Raw genomic sequence first — 24,000 nt, 5'->3', positions numbered from 1 at the left:
TTTCTCTCTCTCATCTCTGTCTTCAAGTACTTGCAAGGCGAGAAAGCCATTTCCCCGGAGTAAGGCCCAACCATCTGGAACTACTTCACAACAAGGCAGTTAACGTCTGACAGTGTAATTAGCATCGCGCGTCGTCGTCTGAGTCACCTTGTTTAAGGGTGAGCGGTGCAGAGGCATATAGCGTATGACGTCATACTTTGGTCTCCTTGATGGCCGGATATAGTGACGATTTATTTGTACTTTAAATGAACAAATCCACAAGGGCCTGTGACGAGGATTCGAACCTCGTTTTGTAGTTTATTATACACTCCTCCATTCCTATCCCCCACCTCCGCCCGCGGGTTGGGTATGGGGTGCATAATAAATTAATGAAATGAAAAATGTTTAGTGGATTATTCACTGTCAAATGTCTCAGTTTAGCATTTTTTGGTATTGTCTGTAATTCTAGATTATTTTTTGTTTGTGTTTTTAATTTATCTACAATATAATGTGAGAAATAATGTCGAGGGACTTTTTGACAGTCCTAAAATGTGCAGTCCATCCTGTCGTTCATCTCTTCATGTTATCGTATAATTCAGTCGCTAGTTAAATTGGATTTAACCTTTCTAAAACCGTGATTTGTTTTTTTTTTAGGTAATGAAGTTTATCCTCTGTAAATTTCCCCACTGGTCTAATGAAAACAAGATCTTTAAGGGCCATGGTCACGACATATAAAATACTCAATTGCACTGAAAAGTTATACGAAGACCTACTTGAGAAGGTGTGGGGTCCTAGCTGGGTCACACCTGGGAGCTGAGGTCGTAAGTGGGCCACCTACGACCTCACTTACTCACTTACAGCTGGCTCACTTACGACCTCAGCTTACACGATGTCGTAAGTGGTCCACCTGGGACCCGAGGTCGTAAGTGGGCCACGTGGGACCAGAGGTCGTAAGTGGTCCACCTGGGACCCGAGGTCGTAAGTGGTCCACCTGGGACCCGAGGTCGTAAGTGGTTCACCTGGGACCTGAGGGTCGTAAGTGAGCTAGGGAGAGACATCACAAGAACCGTTCCAATAGTGACGTATAAGGTGGGACAAACGCTGGGGCGAGGAAGTCACATATTTGCGCGGAATCAACCAAATCGTTAAAATTGCGATGCATTAGTACCAATTAAAGCACCGTAATATTGACGATTTTCACGCCTCAGGTTCGATAGGTTAGGTGGGTCGTTTGGGCACGTACATTTCTGGTTAGGGGATCAACAGTTGTATTGTGTACGAAATGGCAATTCGAACGAACAGGCTGTATATTCATACACTGCATGTTGTTGTTGTATAAGACTTGCTACCTGGAACAAAAAATTCCAAGTAGCACGGGCTATGGTGAGCCCGTAGTTACATATACACTGCAATTCCATCTGTAACAATGACAAACCTCAATTGGTTAGTTAAGCATCATATGATGAGGTTGTTTGAAGAGGGGCGACGCCGATCGATAGATTAAGCACCATATGCGCCTCGATTAACGGCTCAGAGCCGGGTTCCAAGCGCTGAAGCTCATTCCCCACAAAACCAGGCGACCCCCCTAACCAGCCCCTACCACCGGAACGAGGGTGGGGCCCTTCGTTGCTCCTAATTAAAAGGGAGGTAATTAAGGTACACGGAGTGGAAGACACGTATATAGATCATTAGTGAGGGGATGGTAACGAGGGGAGAGGGGGGGGTAGTGATGGTGATGGAGATGATGGTGGTGGTGATAGTGATGGTGTGTGAGGGGTGGGGCGGGCCGTCCATCTTGTTGTCACTATTTGACGAGCATCTAATTCGAATTGGGTTCAGCCACTTAAGAAACGTACGGCGCTAGAGCATTCTGTACCTATTGTACGTGTTGACGGATAGGTGTCAGACGAGGACGTGTTGACGGATAGGTGTCAGAAGAGGACGTGTTGACGTACAGGTGTCAGACGAAGTCCCCCTCTTGACCCACACGCCCCCTTGACACCCCCCCCCCCTCTTGACAACTGGCAGGGAAGACCACTGCTGCATAGTGTTCACCTTGGCTGATGTCGAGGGGGGGAGGGGGGGGGGGGTATGCAGCTAGGCTTAGCTGCTACAGGAGGATGTAGCTAGGATTAATTCCTAGGATTAACTTTGTCATCCTTTTCTGTGCGCGTTCAAATGAAATCAAAATAGAGGGGTATCGAGTGAGTGAATAAAATTTAGATTTTGCTCATTTATTATGCACCCAATTCTACCCCTCCCCCACCCCCCCACCCCCCCACCCCCACCCCCCACGGGAATGCGTATAGAATGCATAATAAACGTACAAAATCAACTGTTCACTCTCTAATTCGGCGTCTGAAACTGAAATGCACAAATCTAAATGGAATCTAACGTAACGTTACAGATATCATAATATACGTTGATAACAACTTTGGAAAATAATGTCGTCTGTGGCTACAAGAAGGCCCAGAATCTACGAGCGCGCCTTAAGACCCGACTGGATCTTGAACGAGCACAATAGCTTCGACGTTAACAAGTAACTGGCAGCCTGGGGGCCAGATTCGTCAAGACTAGGTAATTATAACAAGCCAATTATAATTCTCTTCAGTATCACTATCTGCCATGCTTGTATATGTGTGAATTAATATCATTTATGTCGTCATTTTATTATTTGTTGTGTATGTTTAGGATTTAAATGTATACAAGTATTCAATAAAGCATTTTAATAGTTCACGTTTATGCCGTGACAGGTAAGAGTGGGCAGCTGGTCAACCAGGGACAGAAAACCTCCTATTTTAAGGCAAGTTCAAATTTTCATTGTTTTCGAAAGATTATAAGTTCGTTTAAATAATTACAAACGAACTTAATAAAGCAGTTTTTTGGAGAAATATTAAACACGCTTAATTAGTCATGCGTGCAAGGGTTATCTAGCCACCTACCTACGTCTAAAAAGGGGGGTATAACGAGGGGGGGGGGGATATTGATAAGGTGATAAATATATAACACAAAATAGAACAATTCTGCAAGTTTAGACACACAAACACACTTGTCTCAGTTGACTGACAGTTGAGAGACGGGACCAAAGAGCTAGAACTCAACCCCCGCAAGCACAAATAGGTGAGTGCACACACACACACACACACACACACACACACACACACACACACACACACACACACACACACACACACACACACACACACACACACACACACACAGAGGCCTGGTAGCCTGGTGGATAACGTGCAGGACTCGTAATTCTGTAGCGCGGGTTCGATTCCCGCACCAGGCAGAAAGAAATGGGCAAAGTTTCTTTCACCCTGAATGCCCCTGTTACATTAAATAGATACCTGGGAGTTAGTCAGCTGTCACGGGCTGCTTCTTGGTGTGTGTGTGTGTGTGTGTGTGTGTGTGTGTGTGTGTGTGTGTGTGTGTGTGTGTGTGTGTGTGTGTGTACTCACCTAGTTGTGTCTGCAGGATCGAGCATTGACTCTTGGATCCCGCCTTTCGAGCATCGGTTGTTTACAGCAATGACTCCTGTCCCATTTCCCTATCATACCTGGTTTTAAAATTATGAATAGTATTTGCTTCCACAACCTGTTCCTGAAGTGCATTCCATTTCCCCACTACTCTCACGCTAAAAGAAAACTTCCTAACATCTCTGTGACTCATCTGAGTTTCAAGCTTCCATCCATGTCCCCTCGTTCTGTTACTATTCGTGTGAACATTTCGTCTATGTCCATGTGTGTGTGTGTGTGTGTGTGTGTGTGTAATTACCTAAGTGTAGTTACAGGATGAGAGCTACGCTCGTGGTGTCCCGTCTTCCCAGCACTAAAAGTTAACTTCCTTTCACTGCCGTGACCAGGATTCGAACCTGGGTTATTGCGGCCACAACGCAATGTACTAACCACTATACGATCACGGCCACCGAGGACTGTGTAAAAAATGAAGAACACACAATAACGTGGGCTTGAGCTGACGACCGTCCGGCCACCGGCGGCAGACCCCACTCAGAGGCCGTGACTCTTAAAAAAACAATTTCGTAGCAGAGCGTAGTTTCGATCTACGGACCTCTGGGTTATGGGCCCAGCACGCTTCCACTGCGCCACTCTGCTGCTCACTCTGTGTGTGTGTGTGTGTGTGTGTGTGTGTGTGTGTGTGTGTGTGTGTGTGTGTGTGGAGAAAAAACTATAGTAGTAGTAGTTAGAAACAGTTGTTAATTGACAGTTGAGAGGCGGGCCGAAAGAGCAAAGCTCAACCCCCGCAAACACAACTAGGTGAATACACACATACACACGAGGCTACTATAGGAGCAGACAGTATGAACGTGAGAGCGTTGGAGAGGGAGCCAAAGGAAGGGGGCAGTATACACACCGTTTATGAGCGCTCTTGTGAGACAGTTATACACGATATATCATGTGAGCTATGCTCATTGCTCGGTGTATTTTGGGAGAGTAGAAAATGGTGAATAAAGTGGTGATAGGTTTTGACTCGTAGTCTTGTGAAATTTTTACATTCACGGCTGTTAGGATCACTAGCCTGCTTACTTAACGTCGAGTATACATAGAGGTATACATGGGTATACATATAGGTATACATAGGTATACATAGGTATACATAAAATTGTAAAGTGGAGAAGAGCTCTATAACTGTACATAACTTTCTTAAAGGTGCTATATCACACTTATGTATAAATATACAGAAGTAAAACCAACCTGAAATAAAAACAGAAATACGATTCCACTCTTCACGCGCTCTTCTTAATCCAGCATTTTCTGATTCAGCCTAACCTTACGCTTTTCTAATTCAACCTAACTTTAGATAACCTAGCCCAACCTAATCTTGCGTAACCCCAACTCTTCCTAGCCTTGTGTAATCTAACCCTAACTTAACCATGCTAGTTCTGCAGTTAACGATTCCAATTCCCGTCCCGTGTCGTAAAAGTTGCCCCCCTGGGTATTTTATATTGTTCAGCCGTTTATTTGAAATTCAGTTAACGAAGCATTTAAAACACACACACACACACACACACACACACACACACACACACACACACACACACACACACACACACACACACACACACACCTACACACACACACAACCTCCCGCCGATAAAAAAAACCCAAACACACTACAAATAATAAGACATTAAACTCATTAAGAGAACAACATTACACGTCTTAAAGAGGCCATTACGGTCAGTAATAAACATGTCATTAACGCTTCGTTCCCCCGCTGAAAGTCGTACATTTCCCACCCACCCTTACGCCCACACCCTACACCCTCACGCCCTCACCCTCACCCACCCTCTCTTAAGACGGCATATCAGGCCTTTCAGGAAAGCGGTGTGTGTACTCAAGATGGGCGGGTGAAGCTGTACGTCATAATTAGAGTGTTTTGCAACCGCTGCTGTCGAGAAAGTGTAATGTCTCTTAATGTCTTGGTGTTCTTGCATGCTGGGATCACCGCATGGCGCTTATTGATCAATTAAAAATTCCTCACTGAGCACTAAGTAGTTGCCAAAACGTATGTATGCCTGTCCTGATCGGAGGATATGATGTGTAGTGATTGGTTTGCATTCAATTGTGCCTCTCTGTCTCACCCTCTGAAGCTGTGTCTCTCTCTCTCTCTCTCTCTCTCTCTCTCTCTCTCTCTCTCTCTCTCTCTCTCTCTTCTCTCTCTCTCTCTCTCTCTCTCTCTCTCTCTCTCTCTCTCTCTCTCTCTCTCTCTCTCTCTCTTCTCTCTCTCTCCCTCTCTCTCTCTCTCTCTCTCTCTCTCTCTCTCTCTCTCTCTCTCTCTCTCTCTCTCTCTCTCTCTCTCTCTCTCTCTCTCTCTCTCTCTCTCTCTCTCTCTCTCTCTCTCTCTCTCTCTCTCTCTCTCTCTCTCTCTCTCTCTCTCTCTCTCTCTCTCTCTCTCTCTCTCTCTCTCTCTCTCTCTCTCTCCTGACCACAGTCCAGCGCGCGGTGATCGTGTGAACTCTGACCCCTATATCAGCCCCATGAACTTTGACCCCTAAATCGTATTCTGCTGTTGTTGGTGCAAGTTCAGGTTGACCAGACGCCTTAAACAATCGTCCCCCCCCACACCCCCACTTCTTGACCCCCCATCCACTAACCCCCACATACCCCTCCCCCCACGCACTCTTCCCACTCAACCTTACATCTTCAGTACGAGAGAGTGTACACGCAAACTGATAACAAGAATTATAAGGATAACGGATCAGATTAGGCAACAGATGGACAGACAGACGCATCAGACGCGTCATGCACTCGTAATATTAACGAGGAAACACAAATCGTCTCCGCCCATTGAACACTCTTGACCTTTGACCTCTCCTCGCAAAAGCTTAAGAAACATACACTTACTTCTAATTTACCTGCGCTAATCTGCGAAGGCTGTCAAGGTATATATATATATACTTATATTTATTTATTTACTTATTTTCAAAATCTCATTAAGTCTGCCTTTAAAGAAATACATCTGACATTATATGTTTAAAATTTTAAATAATATCTATGATAGTTTGTATTAAAACATACAAAGTAATGATTCTGATTATAATAATAATAATATTATTATTATTATATGTATAACCTTCGCTTGAAACAACAACAGCAGCAAAGACAAGCTTGCTTGCTTGCTTCCGCCGCGTGACTCATACAAAGTATTCCTTTCTAAAAGATATCAGACTACATTCCCGCCATCACACGCCTCCTCCCACTCGTTCCAACACATGCACGGTACACATGGACCGTCTCTATCTCTCGTCTAAGTCGCCGCGGCATGTCAAAGGCGAAGCTAAAGCCGTGACGAAGTATCGGACACGTGTTTCTCTTATCATCAAGAGCTCTGATATTTTTTTGTTATGGATGTGTGGAGAGATAAAATCATGGTTGGTTGACTCAGAGATGAAACAGTCTAACAGATACATAACGAAGACTAAGTTAGGATAGGTTAGGATAGGTTTAAATAAGTTAGGTTGACCATAGGTTAAGCTTGGTTAGGATAGGATTGGCATAGTTGATTGAGTCTAGCCCTTAGCGTCTGGCTTCCAGGTTTGGACAGACAGACGTTCTTATATGCATAGAGAGAGAGAGAGAGGTGAGGGGGGGGGGGGGGGAATTAGGGGGTAGAGGGAGGAGAAAATATGCAAGGAATCAGGGCACAGGGTAGAGAAGGCAGATGAACGTGAGTAATAAGGAGATGAATCAGAGAGGTTGGTGGGTGAGGAAGGGGAGGGGGGGGGTGGGGGTGAGGGGTATCGGGTAGAGTAAATATAGAGGTAATGAGATCGTGGCACCTGCGTCTCGTTACCTGGGCGAGAGGGGAGGGAAGATGTAGGTGGGGGGGGGGGGGAGGAGGAGGTACTAAAAGGGAAGCAAACAACCACAACCCGACCTGTACACCCCCCCCCCACCCCCCTCCTGAGGTGCTGAGACTACGGGCTCACCATAGCCCGTGCTACTTGGAACTTTTTTGTTCCAAGTAGCGAATCTTAAACAACAACATGCAGGTGAGTCAGCATTAGCTAAGACCTGCCCTCACTGCTAGCTGAGCACTGTTAGGTAATGCTGCAAAGACTCCTGTATTCTGTTTGTAGCATTTTTGTGTCAGCTTTGAGTAACGTTACGTTGTTTATTTCTTGCTTCGTCTGCTCTTATAATGTCTGTGAACCGTAATTTGTTTGATATAAGGCGTTCTGTTTGGTCCAGACACAACGTAGAACGCCTTGAAGGAAACTAACGTCGTCTATGCCTTCACATGCCCACTTAGGGACATATATATATATATACTACATATATATATATGTAGCAGTCTTTCTTGTTAACATGTGTTGTTGAATATGACCGAAAAGGTAAGATTAATAATTCTAACATGATTTTACTCAATATTTCTTATGTTTCTTTTCACTGTCGCTGGTAATTGAAAAATCAATTCTCTAAAGTTCATTTTTATTTCTAGTCTGATGCCTGAACGCGTTTCGTAATAACTTATTACATTTTCAAAGACATTAGTTTACACACACAACTGTAACCTGTATACACGCAAAATACATCCATACTTATACTCGCATTTGGGTGAGGTGATATGGTACAAAAGTTCTGGGTGAGGTGATTGATATTTACACATGATAGAACACGAACAATGGGTATAAAAATATAAGAATGGAAGTAACTGCAGAAGGCCTATTGGCCCATGATGATTCCTCTTGATGCTTCTATATTGGTTCAGAGTCTTGAAGTGGGTAGAATATAGTTGTGCATTAACTGGCTGTTGATTGCTGGTGTTGACTTTTTGATGTGTAGTGCCTCGCAAATGTCGAGCCGCCTGCTATCGCTGTACCTATCGATGATTTCGCTGATTTCGGTCATATTCAACAACACAAATCATCGATAGGTACAGCGATATATATATATATATATATATATATATATATATATATATATATATATATATATATATATATATATATATATATATATAATATATATATATAAATTCTTTAATTATTATTGCAATGGCGTGACCGAAGCAATTCATTCATTAGGGTCTGAGGAAGATCGAAAGCCTTTTAGTTCATAAGAAAATCTTGTTCTAACTTATTGTCCCCTATATATATATATATATATATATATATATATATATATATATATATATATATATATATATATATATATATATATATATATATATATATATATACTGTTCGCCAACACTGGTTTGTTCATTATCGTTCATCACTTTTTATAACGACCCCCAATCCTCCTGTCCCTTAAATGGAGATAACCAATTGTCCGCTTGGGCTAAGGTAAACTAATTAACCACTCGAAGAGTGTGATAAACATCGATGTTTGGGGAATTATGGGTAATTAGCGGTCATTTGTTGCCTCTAATTGTCTTTTAATTGTTGTTATGAGCACAATCATCTAATGAGACGTTTAAAATTTGGTGAGTTTAGTGCACATTTGAAGGAATTATAATTGATTTAGAGTTATGCATTGAATGATGTTTTTCTCTTAAAAAAATTGTATTTTAATTTATTTTAGGGGGGAATGATTGATTGGTGTTATTTGCATTTTATTTTTCAAATTTTGTCATTATAGTTTGTCAAAATTTTGACTTTATGATGAGATGTTGGTTTGAGTGATGAACAGGTGAAGATGTTTGGATGGGGTTAATTAAACGATGAGTAGTTTAGAGATGTTTACAAAATCTACAGACTTGAATGTTGGGGATTATAGATGATGTGAAGGACATACAGGAGAGAGAGAGAGAGAGAAAAAGAGAGAGAGAGAGAAAAAGAGAGAGAGAGAGAGAGAGAGAGAGAGAGAGAGAGAGAGAGAGAGAGAGAGAGAGAGAGAGAGAGAGAGAGAGAGAGAGAGAGAGAGAGAGTGCCCTACAACACCTGTCTCTTAACATTAATTACTCATGTCAGTAATTAGATTAATTAGTCTCCTTTAATCTCTCTTTTTGGGGTAGGAAGCTTGTAAGTGCAGAGAGATATAGTTCAGAGTTATAGATAGTTAAGAGTTATATAGTTCAGATATAGTTATAGTTAAAATATTATCAGTTGAATAACACCCCCCTCCCATTTCCCCATTATAGGGATTATAGTGGTGTCAGAATGACCCTCTCGACCTTTCAGTCACTATACCTACAAGTTAAGAATTATTTTCCTATGTTGGATATTCTATCATTCTACTGTTGGTTCATTCTGTTTTGCTCTGATGAAGGCGAATTAAGCCGAAAACGCGTTTAGCATTCTCTATTTCTCACCAATCCGCTCGCGAGGGGAGGGGCGAGTGTGTTACCGCTGCGCCACCGGTTGGCCCCCTTGACGAGCTATCGTAGATCATAATTGGTCTCGTATAGACGAGGGTACGAAACGTCGGGTTTTTATGGCAGTCACTGCCCGCCCTCAGATCAGGGATTTCCTCACTTTCGTGCCCCCCCCCCCTATTCCCCATTTTTTCGTCCTCGTTCTCACCTGTGGGACCCCCCCCCCTCCACCCCTACCCCCCCTCAATCCCCTACCCCCCACCCCCTCCTCCCACCCCCTCCTCGCTTGTCTTAAGTCGGCGGCGGGAGTCGGAACAACTTTCTGGCATATCTCTCATCTTACGATCTCTCAGTGCACAACTTACAGGGCATCATAACTTGACATCTCGGAGAGCTGGAGGGTCGTAAGTCGGGCTCGTAAGTGCTGCGATCGGTGTGACTTGGGACCTGGTGGGGTTTCTACCTTGGTGAGGCTGTTCTCTCTCTCTCTCTCTCTCTCTCTCTCTCTCTCTCTCTCTCTCTCTCTCTCTCTCTCTCTCTCTCTCTCTCTCTCTCTCTCTCTCTCTCTCTCTCTCTCTCTCTCTCTCTCTCTTCTCTACATGTATTATATCCTATTTTAGTAAAGATTTTCGTTTATCTGATTGTTATATTTCAGTCAATCTACCTTTTCTGTTTGAAAATATGTGTACTCACCTAGTTGTGCTTGCGGGGCTTGAGCTCTGGCTCTTTGGTCCCGCCTCTCAACTGTCAATCAACTGGTGTACAGGTTCCTGAGCCTACTGGGCTCTATCATATCTACACTTGAAACTGTGTATGGAGTCAGCCTCCACCACATCACTTCCTAATGCATTCCATCTGTTAACTACTCTGACACTGAAAAAATTCTTTCTAACGTCTCTGTGGCTCATCTGGGTACTAAGTTTCCACCTGTGTCCCCTTGTTCGTGTCCCACCCGTGCTGAAGAGTTTGTCTTTGTCCATCATGTCAATTCCCCTGAGAATTTTGTAGGTGGTTATTATGTCTCCCCTTACTCTTCTGTTTTCCAGAGATGTGAGGTTCAGCTCCCTTAGCCTTTCCTCGTAGCTCATACCTCTCAGTTCCGGGACTAGTCTGGTGGCATACCTCTGAACTTTGTCTTGTGTTTAACTAGATATGGACTCCAGACTGAAGCTGCATACTCCAGGATTGGTCTTACATAAGTGGTTTACAGGATCCTGAACGATTTCTTACTCAAGTTTCTAAAGGCAGTTCTTATGTTGGCCAGTCTAGCATATGCCGCTGATGATATCCTTTTGATGTGGGCCTCTGAGGACAGGTTCGGTGTGATATCAACCCCCAGATTTTTTTTTCTCTATTTGACTCTTGCAGGATATCACCTCCCAGATGGTACCTTGTGTTCAGCCTTCTGTTCCCTTCGCCTAACGTCATTACTTTACACTTTCCTGAGTTGAACTTTAGTAGCCATTTTCTAGACCATTCCACTAGTTTGTTCAGGTCGTCCTGTAGTCTATCATCATCTGTTTCGATTTTTCTCATAATTTTTGCATTATCAGCAAACATTGAGAGGAATGAGTCTCTGGAAGGCCGCTTACATATTTTAGAAACTGGATGGGTCCAAGCACAGAGTCCCTGTGGGACTCCACTGGTGACATCTCGCCACTCTGATGCCTTCCCTCCTCAGAGTTACTCGCTGTTGTTGTTGTTGTTGTTGTTTTAGATTCAGCTACTCAGAACAAGAAGTTCCAGTAGCACGGGCTATGGTGAGACCGTAGTTACTCGCTGTTTCCTGTTGCTTAAATACTCCCTTATCCACTGGAGCACCTTAACTTTTTACTCCTGCCTGTTGCTTCAACTTTTGTAACAGCCTTTTGTGAGGTATTGTGTCAAAGGCTTTCTGACAGTCTAAGAAAATGCAGTCTGCCCACCTTTCTCTTTCTTGTGTGTGTGTGTGTATTCACCTAGTTGTATTCTCCTAATTGTGCTTGTGGGGGTTGAGCTCTGCTCTTTTGAACAGCCTCTCAACTGTCACTCAATGATCAATTATTTTTCACACACACACACACACACACACACACACACACACACACACACACACACACACACACACACACACACACACACACACACACACACACACACACACACCAGACAGCCACGCCCGCATCAGATAATCAGAGACTCGTGCGAGAGACCTATCAAGATCATATTAATAAATGAACAGAAGAAATGGAACACGATCAACTTGCTCACAACGACATCCACACACACACACACACGCCAGGCGCCTGGTGGCTGAGTGGAGAGCACTCAGGACTCGTAATCCTGGGGACCGGGGTTTGAACCCCAGCGATGGCGGGAAACAAATGGGCAGAGTTTCTTTCATCTTGATGCTCTTGTTACCTAGCAGCAAATAGGTGCCTGGGAGTTACACAGCTGTTACGGGCTGCTTCCTGTGTGTGTGTGTGTGTGTGTGTGTGTGTGTGTGTGTGTGTGTGTGTGTGTGTGTGTGTGTGTGTGTGTGTGTGTGTGTGTGTGTGTGTGTGTGTGCCTGCCTGTCTGTCCCTTTTCTCTCTCTCTCTCTCTCTCTCTCTCTCTCTCTCTCTCTCTCTCTCTCTCTCTCTCTCTCTCTCTCTCTCTCTCTCTCTCTCTCTCTCTCTCTCTCTCCTCACATCTCTTATTTACATGCAGCCTTAAGTCTGATTACATCTTTATCACTTGTGGTGTTAGTCTGCTCCCTGTGGTAATCTCCGAGACTAACTACACGGTGTCTCGTTTGTGTTCCCTCTTGTTTACATGCTGTCAGCTGATTCCGATTATACGCGAGTGTCACTAACACTCCTTCCTGTTAATGGCGTCTACCGTGAGCTCTGGTAAACTCTTCAGGGGACCTCAAAGTGAGGTGTAGGATGGAATTGTGGTTGATTTGTTAATGGGCAGTTTGTGGGGCGACTCACTCTGAAAGTTGTGTAAATTGGGTGATTGAGAGTCAGCCCCCCAGCTTGGTGAACCAGTCCCAAGCTTAGTGAAACAGCCCCCAGCTTAGTGAACCAGCCCCTAAGCTTAGTGAACCAGTCCCCCAGCTTAGTGAAGCAGCCCCCAGCTTAGTGAACCAGCCCCCAGCTTAGTGAACCAGCCCCCAGCTTAGTAAACCAGCCCCAGCTTAGTGAACCAGCCCCCAGCTTAGTGAACCAGCCCCAGCTTAGTGAACCAGCCCCCAGCTTAGTGAACCAGCTCCCAGCTTAGTGAACCAGCCCCCCAGCTTAGTGAACCAGCCCCCCAGCTTAGTGAACCAGCCCCCAGCTTAGTAAACCAGCCCCAGCTTAGTGAACCAGCCCCCAGCTTAGTGAACCAGCCCCCAGCTTAGTGAACCAGCCCCAGGTTAGTGAACCAGCCCCCAGCTTAGTGAACCAGTCACCAGCTTAGTGAACCAGCCCCCAGCTTAGTGAACCAGTCCCCAGCTTGGTGAACCAGCCCCCCAGCTTAGTGAACCAGCCCCCAAGCTTAGTGAACCAGCCCCCAAGCTTAGTGAACCAGCCCCCAGCTTAGTGAATCAGCCCCCAGCTTAGTGAACCAGCCCCCAGCTTAGTGAACCAGCCCCCCAGCTTAGTGAACCAGCCCCCAGCTTGGTGAACCAGCCCCCCAGCTTAGTGAACCAGCCCCCAGCTTAGTGAACCAGCTCCCAGCTTAGTGAACCAGCCCTCAGCTTAGTGAACCAGCCCCCAGCTTAGTGAACCAGCCCCGAGCTTAGTGAACCAGCCCCCCAGCTTAGTGAACCAGCCCCCAGCTTAGTGAACCAGCCCCCAAACTTAGTGAACCAGCCCCCAGCTTAGTGAACCAGCTCCCAGCTTAGTGAACCAGCCCCCAGCTTAGTGAACCAGCTCCCAGCTTAGTGAACCAGCCCCCAGCTTAGTAAACCAGCCCCCAGCTTAGTGAACCAGCCCCCAAACTTAGTGAACCAGCCCCCAGCTTAGTAAACCAGCCCCCAGCTTAGTGAACCAGCCCCCAGCTTAGTAAACCAGCCCCCAGCTTAGTGAACCAGCCCCCAAACTTAGTGAACCAGCCCCCCAGCTTAATTGAACAGCAGCTTGCTAATGAGCCGATGGTAACGTGCCGACGATATTTTATGATAACATGAACCCCGCGGGGGTGGGGGGTGGGGGTGGGTGGGGGGGTGGAGATGATGGTGTCCAAACCTGACTTATTTCATGACCTGTGTTTGGGGGCCACACCCTTCTTCCTCACACGCCAAGCCTCTCCCGTATCAAGCCACACCCTTCCATAACAAGCCACACCCTTCTACTAGCAGCCTAACTTGACAGGGAGACGATTGGTCAAGTTTGGCCGCGGGGGAGAGGGGAGGAGGGGGGGGGGCGCTTGGTCAATTGCCTAGGAGAGGGTGATAGGGCAATACTGTTGATATTTAGTAATATTACCGTTACTGGTTATCCTGTTGCTAACCGTTTTCTTTGCTGTTGCTGCGGTCCCTTTGTGGGTACTCTGTCTCTCTCTCTCTCTCTCTCTCTCTCTCTCTCTCTCTCTCTCTCTCTCTCTCTCTCTCTCTCTCTCTCTCTCTCTCTCTCTCTCTCTCTCTCTCTCTCTCTCTCTCTCTCTCTGGTGTAGCCTGGTGTGTGCGTGCGCGCACGTGCGTACGTAGGTGACAAATGAGGGTCTGTGGGCGCCAAGTTTCACCTCTGGAGAAGGTGCCTCAGTTGGTGTTTAGTGGAGTTTATAGAGGATATAAATTTGATTTAGTTCGTCTCTCTCTCTCATTGTCTATATATTCCTTTGTTTTCATCTTCCTTCTTAGTTCGTTCTTTGTTTAGCTTTCTCCTCATCTTCGTTCTTAGTTTTCTTTCTATATCCTGCTTCTTCAGTCTAGAAGTCGTTCTTCTTTTATTCATTTATTCACATTTATTCACGGTTTTCTATGTTCCCGTTTAGGTTGCTGTTTTTCCCTCTCACTCTCTACGTCGCTTCTCTTCTCACCTATTCTTTATTTCTTCTATTTCTTGATTATTGTTTATTCATTTTTATCCATTCTCACATTATTCCCTCTAGTTGCCCCCTCTCTGCCTCTGTCTTTCTTATTCTCTCTCGCTCTCTCTCTCTCTCTCTCTCTCTCTCTCTCTCTCTCTCTCTCTCTCTCTCTCTCTCTCTCTCTCTCTCTCTCTCTCTCTCTCTCTCTCTCTCTCTCTTCTTCTACTCCCCCTTCCCCTCCCCACGCTACAAGACGCCCCCCCCCTCCGAGGAAGGTTCCTCCTTCCCCCCCCCACCCCCACCCCAAGAAAGACCTCCCCCTTCTCCCCCCGCTCTCAAGAAGGTCACCCCAATTCACCCATCCCAAGAACCATCCCCCCCCCCCTCAAGAAGTGAAATCCCCCCCTCCCTCCTCCCCCCCCCCCCGCCCTCGAAGAAACCCCATCATCATCCCCCTCTCTCCCCCAGCACCAGTACAGCTGACTACCCCAGGCACGGGTTATAGTATATTTTGGCAGTAGGGGAACGAGGAACTAGTTACGGGGCTATTCATGCCCGTGCCACCTCTTGGGTGGCTTAATCTTTTTATCAGTCGAGGAACTAGCTCAGCACGGGAGACATCTCCCGTCACGCAGGGTGCAGTCGCACCTCCACAGATCTCCAGTATCAGCTCTTGATACTGGTAATGGCTCAAAAGAGCCACCACTTACGGGCTATTCATGCCCGTGCCACCTTTTGGGTGGCTGAATCTTTTATCAGTCGAGGAACTAGCTCAGTAATGTGGTATCAGTTTGGAGCGCCGAGTCGCGCTGCTATTCTCCTCTTAATTCTTTAACTCTTTGCATTGTGTTCTTTCAATGGAGATTCTTGATTTTATAGTATTGTAATGCAACATAAATCATCTATTGCAATAATAGACGCTTTATGCAATTCATAATACAATTTGAAGCATCTGTTATCAGTAACATTAGTCACTGATAATAGCACAGTTAAAAATTCATTATATATATATATATATATATATATATATATATGCGAACAAGCCTGAATGGTCCCCAGGACAATATGCAACTGAAAACTCACACCCCAGAAGTGACTCGAACCCATACTCCCAGAAGCAACGCAAATATATATATATATATGGCACAACTCTCCTAAACACGAGAGTCAAGTATACAACTTTAGAACACTTTCCCACCAGGAGACTCGAACCCTAGCCAGCACAGAAGCCTTCCAGCAACTGGCATAACAGGTACGCCTTAACCCTCTGCACCACCGCTCAGACCCTTAAAAGAGATGGTAATTTCGGAGTATTTAAATACCCCAAAGATCAACACCTCCCAAGAGCACCAGAGCAAGTGAGGGGTCATTTAGACGTTAATTTCATCAAGTCCCTGTTAATATGGGAAGACACAGTGTCTCTGCTTAAGGCACAACTCTCTCCTAAATACTCCGAAATTACCATCTCTTTTAAGGGTCTGAGCGGTGGTGCAGAGGGTTAAGGCGTACCTGTTATGCCAGTTGCTGGAAGGCTTCTGTGCTGGCTAGGGTTCGAGTCTCCTGGTGGGAAAGTGTTCTAAAGTTGTATATATATATATATATATATATATATATATATATATATATATATATATATATATATATATATATATATATATATATATATATATATTCATATTTAAAGTCCAAGAAAGTATACCAAAATTTTTTATTGTTAAGAAATTTCAAACATTGTATGTTAACGTGAAAATTCAATTAATTTAGAGAAACGTGATTGTTTCTTTAATATAATATAGCCGTACCCAATGGTTCAGTCCCTGAGCCCATTATGTGCCTCTGTAACCCTCTCCACTACCGCCCACAAGATGGGTATGGGGTGCATAATAAATGAACTAAACTAACTAACTAAACCCATTGTCTTCGTTTATACATAAACTCTATTTATTGGTCTATTTATTTATAATCTATTTATAATTTTTATATTTATAATTATTTATTTAATTAATTTATATAATTAATTTATATAATTATTTATTTATTTTAATTTATAATATTTATAATTTATAATCTATTTATTGCATTTTATTTTCATTCTCTGCTAAAAGTGAATATCAATAGCATTAGCATACTTTTAAAGTTAATTTTAAATTAACTCGCTAAATTATGAACGTGTGAACATTTAACGTTCAATTATCGTTCAGAGCTGAGTATAGTCCTCGATGTTAGTGGAGTATACCCAGTTTTGTATTGGGTATACTTTACTAGCATTTGGAGTACCCGGAAGTGGGTATATGTATATATATATATTCATATACATAACTTGTGTACGAACATTTTCTGGCTCACGTATGAGGTTTGTATGTATGTATGTATATGACAGTGTCAGACCACGGAGGAAAAATGAAACAGGAATTTCCTTAAGTACTTTCGTATATTAATACATCTTCAGAAGGAATGAAGATGTATTAATACATCTATTATTAATACATCTATTAACACATCTGTATTAATACAGATGTATCAATACATACACTCCTTCTGAAGATGTATTAATATACGAAAGTACTTAAGGAAATTCCTGTTTCATTTTTCCTCCGTGGTCTGACACTGTCACATTTTTAATCACGTGTTTATTTTCGTGATATACACACATGTATGTATATATGAATATCTGAAGGATATGCCTGGCGTAGGTCTGAAGTGGTATATCAGGCTGTAGGGAGGGTTGTTAAAAGTTATAACCACAACAGCATACTCGTTAACCAACAAGCGAGTAACTATAGTTACTTTGTTTACTTTGCTTAAATAGACTAGAGCTATTTCTGTTTATTTTCATATCTTTCGAAATTAATTCACCTCAAGTAATAACATTAATTTATAACTTAGGTTTATTTTTGCCTATTCTTGGTAGTATTGAGCGATAATCGGCATATTTAAATCAGGTTAGGTTAGTTTAGGTTAGGTTAGTTTAGGTTAGGTCAGGTTAGTTTAGGTTTCTAAATTAGGAGTGTGTTATAACCCAAAACTATTATGCATATAGTAATTGAAAAACATCTTTCAATAAGATTTGTTTTTCCTAAAATCAAATTCGGCTAGTTAGGTCATTAGATAGGTCATTAGTTAGGTCAAATTCGGCTAGTTAGGCTGACCGGTATATGCACCAAGAAGTGGGGTACACCTGCCGGAATATATATATATATATATATATATATATATATATATATATATATATATATATATATATATATATATATATATATATATATATATATATATAAATCAGTCAGTTGCAAAAAATCAATCGTCATATATTTTTCACATTTTTCTTATTTTCTTTTAACATGGGTACGTCTGTGTTCATACAGCTGCCGTAGAGGAATCTGGGATCCTCTCGGACGTAGATTCGAACCCTCGTCACGGCCCTTGTGGATTTGTTCAGCTGCCGTAGATTATATGAAGGGTTGCATAGTGTGTCACGAGCCAGCTGTCATACTAAGGTATCCATCTCGTAGGATGGTCAGTCATATGTCATATGTGGTCATTAGTCTTCACTGGCAAGGTTTGAGTACGTTTGAGTGCGTTTGAGTGCGTTCTCACATTCTCAAGAACACGACGGTAATAAAGTGATTGCAAAGCTCCAGGTACCTCGTGCCAACTGGTCTGAAAGGTCTAATAACTGGGCATTCGGTGATGTAGTGTGGGAGATCATGCCACCAGTTCCTGCTCACAGAGTTTGCAACTGGAGTGCTCAGGATTGGGAGATCCGTCACCTGTAGCCACCTGCTACAGATAACGATAACCCAACCTGATCCTGGCAACCACTGTGTCGCACAGTCTGGTCGACGTTTTGTGCTGCCCATAAACATAGGTTTCGAATCTGAACAAATCATAGCTTTTTATATTCGTGTGTTTTATTTATCATATTTAGGTACTTGTGCATTTGTACAGCTGCCCTAGACTATATGAAGGGGAGTACAGTGTGTGTCAAGAACTAGATGCTCTAGACTATATGAAGGGGAGTACAGTGTGTGTCAAGAACTAGATGCTCTAGACTATATGAAGGGGAGTACAGTGTGTGTCAAGAACTAGCTGCCCTAGACTATATGAAGGGGAGTACAGTGTGTGTCAAGAACTAGATGCTCTAGACTATATGAAGGGGAGTACAGTGTGTGTCAAGAACTAGCTGCCCTAGACTATATGAAGGGGAGTACAGTGTGTGTCAAGAACTAGATGCTCTAGACTATATGAAGGGGAGTACAGTGTGTGTCAAGAACTAGATGCTCTAGACTATATGAAGGGGAGTACAGTGTGTGTCAAGAACTAGCTGCTCTAGACTATATGAAGGAGAGTACAGTGTGTGTCAAGAACTAGCTGCCCTAGACTATATGAAGGGGAGTACAGTGTGTGTCAAGAACTAGCTGCCCTAGACTATATGAAGGGGAGTACAGTGTGTGTCAAGAACTAGCTGCCCTAGACTATATGAAGGGGAGTACAGTGTGTGTCAAGAACTAGCTGCCCTAGACTATATGAAGGGGAGTACAGTGTGTGTCAAGAACTAGCTGCCCTAGACTATATGAAGGGGAGTACAGTGTGTGTCAAGAACTAGCTGCCCTAGACTATATGAAGGGGAGTACAGTGTGTGTCAAGAACTAGCTGCCCTAGACTATATGAAGGGGAGTACAGTGTGTGTCAAGAACTAGCTGCCCTAGACTATATGAAGGGGAGTACAGTGTGTGTCAAGAACTAGCTGCCCTAGACTATATGAAGGGGAGTACAGTGTGTGTCAAGAACTAGCTGCCCTAGACTATATGAAGGGGAGTACAGTGTGTGTCAAGAACTAGCTGCCCTAGACTATATGAAGGGGAGTACAGAGTGTGTCAAGAACTAGCTACGTGATGCTAAAAGTCCCCATCACACAGGATGGTTAGACTCTGGGTGCATTATGAGGATATCCTCATGGACATGAGAGTGGATAAGGAAGCAGCGATACTAAAAAGTCGACATTTTTTTATAAACCCCAAAAACATGTAAATCTAAGGTTTAAATACTGCGAGTTTCACATGCCTGAATAATATTATTTTAAATGTAATTATTATGATATGCATAAAGTATTTAAATGTAATTATTATGATATGCATATATATATATATATATATATATATATATATATATATATATATATATATATATATATATATATATAATATGCGGAAAATCCACAGAGAAATATGAAATGAGGTGAACGTTTCGGCTTTGTTAAAGCCTTTGTCAACACCAGACTAGTTGAGTCTGGTGTTGACAAAAGGCTTTAACAAAGCCGAAACGTTCACCTCATTTCATATTTCTCTGTGGATTTTCCGCATAAAATGATCAGTGTTTTGTGATCGTCAATTGCATATATATAATATATATAGTGTGTGTGTGTGTGTTATAGTACATAAATAAAAACAATTATACATTTAGTGCTCGTGGGTAACGGGATTAAATTGTATTTTATTTTAAAAATGTATATTCATTCTGTTTGGTACAAGATGGAAAGAGATTTGATCCACCGCCAGGTGACGGAAAGTGAGAACACCATCCACATATCCGCGCCAAGCTCAGCACCACACTATAGGGAACTTGAGCTCTTAAACTTAGAATAATGACTGACTCTAAGAAAGACAAGAGAGGTGATGGGTAGGTCGTCCTGGTGACAAACACCAGAGAATTACTTTTAATGGTGAGACAAGTGTTCGCCGTGACACTGTAACTTGAGAAACTTGTGTGTGTGTGTGCGTGCGTGTGTGTGGAGGGAGAGGGGGGGGGATATATAAATATATTTATAACATTTTTGGCCGTAGCTTAACAGCTGGCGCTGGCACAGAAGTGACATATGAGGCTAATGGGCTTCAGGTGGTGCTAATGGAAATGCAGTGCTCAGGTTTAAAGGTGCTAAGATGAGGGGCTAATGGAGCAGGGAAACGCATGGGCGTAGTGAATGGCTGTAGTTTGAGCAGGACATAAGTGTGCCTCATTCGCACGGTTAAACTGGGGGATATCCTGACAGGTTCGAGCTCCAAGGCCTGAGGGATGCTGTACAGACTAACGGTAAGGGGGGTAGTTGAGATCCGGTAGTTTGAAGATGTAAGTCTAACTGCATCTGTATCCTGTCTTAGATGGATGCTGAAGACCGGATATACGCGGCCGGAACGGGTCTATATATGCTGTCTCAGGTGATTCACTGTATTGCAAAGCGGCAGATTCAGTTATGTCTGATGCTTGCCCTACAAGCCGGTCGGCCGAGCGGACAGCACGCTGGACTTGTGATCCTGTGGTCCTGGGTTCGATCCCAGGCGCCGACGAGAAACAATGGGCAGAGTTTCTTTCACCCTATGCCCCTGTTACCTAGCAGTAAAATAGGTACCTGGGTGTTAGTCAGCTGTCACGGGCTGCTTCCTGGGGGTGGAGGCCTCGTCGAGGACCGGGCTGCGGGGACACTAAAAAAAGCCCCGAAATCATCTCAAGATAACCTCAAGATACAATCGAAGTGGTTAGGTATTATTGACTGTCGATGATGAGGCTGTGGCTGTAGGTTCTGTTGGTGGTCAGATAGTTGCTGCAGATGGAATAACTGGTCGAGATTGATCTGTTAATTGGATTTGATGAGTGATACCACCTGCATGGGTTGTACGGGGAACTATCAGGGAGAAAGCGACAAGCCATTGCGACTATATAGCACTTGGAAGGGGTCAGGATCACCTGTTGTTAGCAGCTGTAAACACAGCTGTTCTTGTAACAGGTGAAAATTACATCATTGGTGTGTGTGTGTGTGTGTGTGTGTGTGTGTGTGTGTGTGTGTGTGTGTGTGTGTGTGTGTGTGTGTGTGTGTGTAGGGTGGTGTACATGGTGTAGGTGAGTTGCCCCAGACACCTGTTACGGGCAACAACAGGTGTCTGCAGGTGTCAGTAATGTTTGGACGCTGTAGCGGACTTGATGTGAGCTGTGTGTGTGTGGTCCGCGTGACCCCACACACATACAGATGTGAATGTGAACTAGAATTATATATGCTGGGGGAACATTGGTTGCTAATGAAGCTTATGTTGATGTGAAGTGATGTAGAGTGTGGGGGGTGGGGGGGGGGAGGAGGGGAATAGGCGCAGATGTTGTGGTGTGGAGTTGTAAGTAGCACAGGTGTGTGTGTGTGGGATTAGTAGAAGCTGTGTTATGGCTGTCGTAGAAGGTCCAAATAGCCAGGTGGCTATTACAGGTGGTGTGGGCTGTCAAGAAGCAGATGTGTGTGTGTGGGGGGGAGGGGCGATTAGATATCAACTGGAGGTATTTTCGATGACCAATTAAATGCAGCAGGTGGTTGAAGATGGTAATCACAGGTGGTTTAAACCATTAGGTGGCGCATGTAGGTGGTATAGGCCACCTGGCGAAAGCTGACAGATGTGTAATGGGTGAGTTAGAAGTACAGGTGTGTGCAGGTGGGTGGTGTGTGGGGGTGGGGGGGTAGGGTAAGCCACACCCAACATCCGCCTCCCCCCCCCCCCCCCGCGCCTCCTCCCCCACTACACAGAGGTCAACACCACCCCAGCCTCCAGCACTACACACGCTCCCTGACCGCCAGCCCCGTGCCCGCCTCTCTGACGCCACCCGCGCCTTGGCTTGCTCTGTGGATGCTGCTGCTGCTGCTGCTGCTGCTGCTGCTGTTGCTGTTGCTGCTGCTGTTGTTGTTATTGTTGCTGCTGTTGCTGCTGCTGCTGCTGCTGCTGTTGCTGTTGCTACTACATGCTGTTGCTGTTGCTACTACAGCTGTTGTTGTTGATGCTGTTGCTACTACAGCTGTTGCTGTTGCTACTACAGCTGTTGTTGTTGATGCTGTTGCTACTACAGCTGCTGCTGCTGCTGCTGCTGCTGCTGTTGCTGTTGCTGCTGCTGCTGCTGTTGTTGTTGTTGCTGCTGTTGCTGCTGCTGCTGTTGCTGCTGCTGCTGTTGCTGCTGCTGCTGTTGCTGCTGTTGCTGCTGCTGCTGTTGCTGCTGCATCTACAGCTGTTGTTGTTGCTGCTGTTGCTACTACAGCTGTTGCTGATGCTACTACAGCTGATGCTGTTGCTACTACAGCTGTTGTTGTTGATGCTGTTGCTACTACAGCTGTTGTTGTTACTACTGCAGTTTTTTGTTATTCTTGATGTATATATTGCTGTTGTCAGTGCTGATCTGTACACAGTTCAGTGTACTGTTGCTATTATTGGTCTGCAAGCCAATGCTTATGTTGTTGTTCAAGAGAACTGTTGCTGCTCCTCTGGGCATCGTGGCTGATCAGTGTGTTGCGTATTTTGTTTGTGAAAGTTTGTAATGTAACAGAAAAGTAACATGGGAATAAGAATTAATTATTCCATGTTTCTTTTATTGTTATAAAGAAGTTGCTGTAAATTCTTTATTTATGATATTCTTACTTTTAAGTTTTTTTTTAAGTTTAAGTTTTTAAGTTTTTTAAGTTTCTTTTAAGTTTTTTTTTGTACTACAGCTCACAGGATGGGTATGGGGTCCACTACTGCCCACAGGATGGGTATGGGGTCCACTACTGCCCACAGGATGGGTATGGGGTCCACTACTGCCCACAGGATGGGTATGGGGTCCACTACTGCCCACAGGATGGGTATGGGGTCCACTACTGCCCACAGGATGGGTATGGGGTCCACTACCGTCCACAGGATGGGTATGGGGTCCACTACCGCTCACGGGATGGGTATGGGGTCCACTACCGCTCACGGGATGGGTATGGGGTCCACTACCGCCCACAGGATGGGTATGGGGTCTACTACCGCTCACGGGATGGGTATGGGGTCCACTACCGCTCACGGGATGGGTATGGGGTCCACTACCGCCCACAGGATGGGTATGGGGTCCACTACCGCCCACAGGATGAGTATGGGGTCCACCACCACCCACGGGATTGGTATGGGGTCCACTACCGCCCACAGGTTTGGTATGGGGTCCACTACCGCCCATGGGATGGGTATGGGGTCCACTACCACCCACAGGATGGGTATTTGGCTCCGCTTTAGAAAAGTCAGTATTACTTACGTATATTGGATATATATATGTATATATATAATATATATATATATATATATATATATATATATATATATATATATATATATATATATATATATATATATATATATATATATATATATATATATACATACAAACAGTCCAACACCTCATCGGGTTGAATCTGTGAGGTCCCTTAGCCTCAAGGAAGAA

General features: G+C 44.1%; 1 protein-coding gene and 1 non-coding gene across 3 annotated transcripts in view; one reads left to right on the top strand and one right to left on the bottom strand.

Moving 5' to 3' along the window:
* net overlaps window positions 1-24,000 on the top strand; it is a 290,680-nt gene that overhangs the window by 209,173 nt on the left and 57,507 nt on the right. The window lies entirely within an intron of this gene.
* Window positions 3,836-3,907, bottom strand: TRNAH-GUG (transfer RNA histidin (anticodon GUG)). Its single transcript has one exon. It is a non-coding gene; the product is annotated as a tRNA-His (tRNA).

This window comes from Procambarus clarkii, chromosome 70 (assembly GCF_040958095.1).
Source record: "Procambarus clarkii isolate CNS0578487 chromosome 70, FALCON_Pclarkii_2.0, whole genome shotgun sequence".
In the NCBI taxonomy this organism is placed as follows: domain Eukaryota; kingdom Metazoa; phylum Arthropoda; class Malacostraca; order Decapoda; family Cambaridae; genus Procambarus; species Procambarus clarkii.
This window is presented reverse-complemented; position numbering and strand designations above follow the sequence as displayed.